Raw genomic sequence first — 7786 nt, 5'->3', positions numbered from 1 at the left:
TATTAGGTATGGACAGAAACACCTCCATCTCAAAATAAAACCAAGCTCAAAAGAAAAACCAAAAATTTAGATAGTTCAATAGAAAAACTAAAAATCGATAGATGTCAAGACAAAACATTGTGCATAAGCTAACTTTGAATTTATTGTATTAACAAAAATTGTTTTTACATCGATATTTCACCGCCAAGTGCTATGCTGAGTTCTCTAAAATGGCAAGACAAGGAGGAAAGGTCATATATGAGAGAATCATCGATTCTTAGCTATGATGTGTGGAAGAATAATAGGCCAAACATAATTTGAAGATGGAAATTGGGAGGTATCAATACTTACGGTACCGTCAAATTCACAACTTAGCAAAATTAGTGGCCAATGATCTAGAAACAAAAGAGCTAGTGGATGGATGCAGATTGCAGACATACATGGAAAAGTTTGAAGGGGACATAGACTATGACAAGTGTACTAAGTTCTTCACAACCTTTGATTGTAATATGTACAGTGGATTAATCATCGTGTACTCTAGGTTGGATATGAGTAAGCAGAAGGTGTTCACCAACAGTGGCATGCGCATAAAAGATATCCCAAATCCTACTATGAAGAGGCAAGCAAAGCTAATACCCACACTATTCTCTAGCACTAGGTATAACTTTACAATGATTAGGATCCAAGTGAAAATGCTGGAGAGTGTAGTAGCAAGCACTATGGACAAAAGAAATCTTAATGCTTATGTTATAGAAATCATTCATATGATAGCTGAGACATTGAGCATAGGAATGCACAACCATGAAGGATCTAGACCCACACCTATGGTGAGCAAAGAAGTAGAAAGGAAAAAGGCCACAACTAAGGCCACATTGTGTTAGAGATACGGGATCTAGGACATGGCAGTGAGTTATGGTGGATGGAAGGAGAAGTGTGGACTCATGATTGAGAAGACAAAGAAATTATTTATTACACAAGTGAATTAGGTTCCAAGATTGAGACTTGGACTCATAAACACAATCTTGTGTATGTGGACAATGACATTGACACTTCACTGAAAAGAAAAGAGTACTATCATTGCATTAAGAAAAGGAAGCAAGTACAATGCTTTATAGGAAAGTAGGAAATTGCAGTAGGCACCACTTTGCATATGGGATAGGTTAGTCTGCATGTCCTTGGCCCTGAAGCTCCATACAAAGAGGCTCTTTAGTGAGTGTGATTGCTGAATCTCAACACCCCTCCTCAATCACAACTAGAAAGGCACAAAGTGTGTAGAGGCTGTAATGAGAACCACCTGCAAAGTGTGGGCACACCACAAACATGGTAGACACCAGAGGCTGTCGCAGAAAAGGCTAAGTGTGGGCACCAAAACATGATGGACATCCAGAAGCTGTAACAGGGGCCTCACAAAGTGTACAGGGACTGTAATTCCAAGTTACATGAGGAGTTTACAAAGCTTATGGTAGGAAGCATTAGGGCAAGGAAATACAAGGCTTTTTAAAACAGTCTATCAGAGTAACGAGAGTAGAAGGACTGATGAGTCTTGTCCTTCCGATCCTGGTGGTCTTCATCTTCATCTTCTTCTTCATCTTTTGGTCCATGGTCTTCTTCTTCTTTCACAACTGCAAGATAGGCCTTTTGGGACCTCTTCCTAGCATGACAGAACTTCTCAGTATGTCCGATCCTTTTGCAGAAGTCACAGAAGAGCGGTTCCTTTTTACCTTTGTATCTATTGTTTACATATAACATTTGTTCATCCTTTGAAGTGCTAGGCTCTTCTTTGCTTTTAAGTTTCTTTTCTTCCTCTATCAGAGAGGCTTTAATATCAACAAGTTGAGGATCAGGCATATTGGTTAGAGTGGTTGATACATTATCATAGGTAGGAGGCAAACTTTTTAACAAGACACCAATACAAACATCTTCATCCATTTTTAGCTTTATTCCTGCAAGTTGAGTAAGCAGGCTTTCCATGTAGTTCAGATGGGATGCCAGGGATGTATGAGGCTTCATATCAAGTTGGAAAAATTCAATTAATAGACCATACTTAGACGACTTTGACTGTGCACCAAATAGGGTATCCAATTTATCCCAAGTGTCATGGGACGTGTCACATGCATCCACATGATGGATGTAGCTGTCGTCCAATTCCAGTTTGATGATGGCTTGTGCCTTGTCATCATTCTTCTGCCAAGTAACTGCAAGGTCCACATCTCGAGGTTTCTTCTCTTTGCCATTTGTGATGGCTCAAAGACCCTTCTTCATCAGAATGAGCTTGATGCGGGTTTGCCAAGTGTGAAACCCGACTCCTTTGAATCTAGCATTTGGAGAGTCTTTTCCCATGTTGAGGTTGCAAGATCAGCAGCAAATCAACACTGGAATTGTGAGATTTTATCAATAGAAGAGTAGATTACAATGTGTCAAGAGACACAAGTAATGACAATGTGAAAACACACTATGTCATTGTTGATGTTGAGCTTGATTCTTCTTGTTCGGTCGTTCTTCAATCTTCTCAGGTCCTTCCCCTCCTTGATTTGATGCTGGGTCAATGGATTAGAGTGGGCTTTAGCTTGGTTCAGTGTCAGGAGTGAGAAAAATGAGAAAAAAAGAAGCTTGAGAGATTTTGGCTATGGTGGAATTAGGGTTTCTAGGACAGGGGCCTGGTTTTTTTCAGATTGCAGGACTTGTAGTTGATCATTTTCAAAAAAAATTACATGTCTAGGAAGCTTATGTCAAGGGATATCAAAGCCCCATGGAAATCGTCCAGATTGCGGACATCACGGCGCACGTAGAGGGCTCGAACAGACACGGCACAGATCTGGGCAGTGACGTTGAATTTTTGCAATGCCAGGGCTGTAAATCACCAATGTGCCTTTGCAATGTGCCAGGGAGAAGCGCAGGGAGTAGGAGAACAATCCCCTAGAAGGAATTAGGAGCTGAAGTTGCCTGGTTGAGGAGTTATGGAAGCTCCAAGTGAGGTAGGTCCTGTCTGGCTATGGCAGACACACGGCAGAGATTGAGAATTTTCACAATGATGGAGCTATGCTTGCCCAAAGTCAGTGATTGATGTGTCAAGAAGAAGCTCTTGAAGCAAGGGAACACTTTCCCAAAAGGAAGCTCTAGGAGGTTTGAACCTGTGGAGTGAGATATAAGAGCTTGAAGCAGGTTTGGCTATGGCTGCCAAACAGAGCAAGTAAAGATAGAGTTCAGAAAAGAGTTCATTAGCTGGGACTGAGCTGGACTTGAGCTGACTTGAGTGAAGAGGAGCTGAGAGAGGAGTGAAATGAGCTAGGACATGCCCGACTGAGCTCTGATACCATGTTAGAGATACGGGATCTAGGACATGGCAGTGAGTTATGGTGGATGGAAGGAGAAGTGTGGACTCATGATGGAGAAGACAAAGACACTATTTGTTACACAAGTGAATTAGGTTCTAAGATTGAGACTTGGACTCATAAAAACAATCTTGTGTATGTGGACAATGACATTGACACTTCACTGAAAAGAAAAGAGTACTATCATTGCATTAAGAAAAGGAAGCAAGTACAATGCTTTATAGGAAAGTAGGAAACTGCAGTAGGCACCACTGTGCATATGGGATAGGTTAGTCTGCATGTCCTTGGCCCTGAAGCTCCATACAAAGAGGCTATTTAGTGAGTGTGATTGTTGAATCTCAACATTAGTGGGGTTCAAGAGCATCCTAACTACAATCATAGAGGAGGCCTTCAAAGGCTTGTAGGCAAAAAAGGTGTTAGTATCCCAAATCCTTCTCATGTATCAATGCAAGAGGTGTCTTCCACACTTCACAAAACATTAGAGCAAGAGCTCTTGGAGGATTCAAAGGATCGGAAGGTATTAAAATTGCAACAAGAAGCAGAGGAAGATGTAATGAAACTTACAAAAATGCAACAAAAGCTCAAAGTACACCAAGATGCTAGCTAGAGAACATCAAGCCAAGCTTCAAGGAGAATTATAATTAGAGAAGAGGAGATGAATCAATGAAAATTCTTAGCAACAACAAAGGCCTCTTAATCTCAAGTACTAGAATAACCCCCGAAGATGAGAAGCAAAATATTCCAAGACCCACATGAAGCTGAACTTAGGGCACAGCAACAATAGTAGGAAGCACAACCAAACATACCAATATCGACCACCTTTGATAAAGGAGGAGAAAAATAATAATTATAACTATCCTCTAAACAAAAAATGACTACATCTAAAGGCAAAAAGGTGGTAGAAAAAGCTAAAGAGGGATCACGAAGGGTGGAGGAACAAAGGTGAAGAAAACAGGAGAAAGAGGAGGAGATAAGAAGAACAAGTAGAGAATTTAGTATTGGCTATATAAAGATTAGTTGAGCAAGCAACAAGGGTTGAAGAAGTAGTACTCACATTCCCTAATCTAGGAATATTTGTAGAAGCAAGCACTAGCCAAGATGCAAGTTTGAGCATAGTAGGAATCCCACAACCTCCACTAGTAGTAGGCAAAGGCAAGGCTCCTTTGGAAGCACCATCGACTCAAATCATGACCATCCCACCATCCATTCCAGCAACCATAACCGAAGGTAGCTCCAAGGGTAAGCTAGAAGATAGGGTGTATGAGCTAGAAGTGCAACTTGATGTCTTGTCCCACGCAAGATTTGAGAAAGTCACTATTGTAGGTACTAAAAGGCCACTACTCATCAAAAATATAAAGTCTAAACAAAGAGTCCCTAAAGTACTTAGGGTGGAAGGATCCTTGGCATCCATGCCTTTGATCTTGTAAAGCCCTACACTAGTGTTCAAAGACCTACTAAAAGAGCTAAAGAATCAAAGGATTGATTAGATGAAGAGAGAAAGGTTGGTTTAGCCATGCATGAAAAAGAAAACAAGCTCATGTAGCATACTAGAAAATGACAATTAGAGAGTCTTTCAACCTCAAAAAATAATTAGTGACACTTGAATCTAAGGAAAGGGCGCGAAAATAATTAGTGACACTTGAATCTAAGGAAAGGGCGTGAAAATAATTAGTGACACTTAAATCTAAGGAAATGACAATTAGAGAGTCTTTTAGCCTCAAAAAATAATTAGTGATAGTTAAATCTAAAGAAAGGGCATGAAAAGTGTATAAAGATCTTCAAGAACAATGTGCACTGTGGATAGAGAGAATTGGGTGCAGCAAGAGAATATAGATTTGTAATAACTATCATCAACAAAAAGGAGGTTTGAGAGCTAAATGCAATGATACAACTACAAGAGTAGCTAAAAAGGGAATTGAAGGAAGCAAAGAAGGCAAAAGATAAAGTAGAATAGGGAAATAAAAAGGTGGTGGAATTGGTCAAGGAAAAAGTAAGGGTGTCACACAATTATGAGTATCTCCAAGCCCAATCAGATTATGAACTAAAGCAAAGAATAGAGAAGCTTGGAAGAAGCATTGCACCACTCTAGAAATACTAAAAACTAGTAGAGATGACGACTAGAGTAGGCTAAGAAGAAAGTGGACCAATGGGAAGAGGAAAATGCGACCCTTATGTTGGACTTGGCAATGAAGCTAGCAAAATCAAAGTATGAGAATTGGGCAAAATAAAGATGAAGGGTGATGGAAGAAATGATGCATGTACATCAATAAATCTTTGAAAATATCCTACTAGAATTAATGGATAAGGGTGTAGGGACATACTAGATAATTGTGGAGCATATACAAAGGAAAACTAGGAAATGAAGTTTCAACTTACTAGATGAGAGCACTCAAGCAAAGTATGGCAACAATGTTGGCCGGCCAACTAGAGTCTAGGATGACAAAGGATTATGTGGTACGGCTAAGGGAAGGAATACTCTCTATGGAGGAGCTAAGAGTTATTAGCATCGTAGCAATTGATTTATTGTTTCTAGCCACAAAAGAGCAACCACTTTCACCTTCAATGCTTGAGGCAAAAGAATGAGACCCAACAGAGGTCAAGGGTTCAACATTGCAAGAGCCTAAACACATAGAAGCACCCATCTCCTTGGAAGTGATGACAGAGACCAAGTAAATAAACAAGGAAAAAGTGGAGAAGACCAAAAGGAAGTTCATTGCATCACCAAACAAACTTACCCTTTCCACAAAGGGAAGAGCCCATTCCTACGAATTGGGATGGCATGCGATAGAATAAGGGGGTCCCATGAGTGACCTATGCCATTTTCCTTCTATCTTCAAAAGAGACTCCATAAAGTACTTTCTATTAGGGCAATGCAACAAATCATTAAAGGAGGAGCATAGCTAGGGAAAAAATGGTTAGAGCTTAAAGCACAAGATCATGGATTATGGCAACAAGAACAATTAGATTACTAGGTGTCAAAGTGTTTGAGGTTCCCAATACACACGCACAAGGCCATTGGCACCAAGTGGGTTTATAAGCTAAAGGAAAAACTAGATGATACTATTTAATCCTACAAAGCTAAACTTGTGACAAAGGTAATGCTCAACAGAAGGGGATTGATTTTGATGAGACCTTTGCTCCCACTTACCATATGACAACTATTCATAGCGTTTATGCATTAGCAATTCATAATGGTTGGAATGTACATTAGTTGGACATCAAAACTACATTTTTAAATGGTGATTTACATGAGGAAGTGTATGTATTTTAGCCTCATGGTTCATGTAGAAGGGGCAAGAAAATAAAAGTGTGCAAATTGACAAAGGCATTGTATAATCTAAAACAAGCACCTCGAGCTTGGTATGAGAAGATACATGCATACTTGACTACACATGGTTTTTAAAATAGTCCAACTAAGAGCACATTATATGTCAGACATGAGGGTGATATACCTCTAATCATTGTGGTTTATGTCAATGGCATGTTTCTCGTTGGTCCTAGTGAGACACATATTGTTGCTTTTAAGGTAAAGATGATTTCAGCTTTTGACATGTTAAAATTGGACCTATTGCATCATTATTTAGGCATTCATTTCAAGTAGCATGATGAAGGTATTGCTTTGTGTCAAACAAATTATTTTGAGATATTATTGCAAAGATTTGGTCTTGAAGACTACAAGCCCATTACTACTCCTATGGAGACAAGTTTGAAGTTGAACTATCATGATGCGAGAGATAGTTTTTATGTCTTCCTCTACAATATCACATGTAGCTTAGCCTCTATGTATGGAGCAATGTGGGCTCAAGATACAAAATCCCATATGCATAGTGGTGGAAAGTGCAGCCTAGTCTATTCCTATAAAGCATTGTACTTGCTCTCACTTTGAATACAATGTCATGGTACTTTTGTACTTCCAGCAAAGTGTATGTGTCATTGTCAACACATAAGATTGTGTTTATGATTTCAAGCTTCCATCTTGGAACCTAATTCACTTGTGTGACATTTGGCCTTGATGTTTGTTACCTCATGAGCTCACTCTTCCTCTTTCAACCTCCATAGCCATGCTCTAGATCCGACATTTTTACATGGTATCAAAGCCCAGTCGAGCATGGCCTAAGCTCAACTCAACCCCTCTCTTTACTCTCTCAATCTCTCTCAAAACTTAGTGGCAGCTCATGACTTCATCTTCAACTTCCACCTTGTGGCAGCCATAGCCAGTGTGTACCTACTTTACTTGGAGCTCTCATATCTCACTCTACAATCAATATTTCTCATTGTTTCCTTCTGGGGAGTTGTTCCTCTACTCAAGCCGCTAGTTCATGGCACCTCAAAGTACAACATTGGCCATTGTATGCTCCAACATTGCTAAAAATTGTACTCGCTGCCTAACTACACCCTGTGCCTGGTCATACTAACTATTCTCCTCCTATGCACTGCAATGTTGACCAGGATTATAGCGCAATGAAAGCCCATCA

This window comes from Lygodium microphyllum, chromosome 27 (genome assembly GCF_053477565.2).
Source record: "Lygodium microphyllum isolate KBCC chromosome 27, Lygodium_microphyllum_v1.1.10, whole genome shotgun sequence".
Classification (NCBI taxonomy): domain Eukaryota; kingdom Viridiplantae; phylum Streptophyta; class Polypodiopsida; order Schizaeales; family Lygodiaceae; genus Lygodium; species Lygodium microphyllum.
This window is presented reverse-complemented; position numbering follows the sequence as displayed.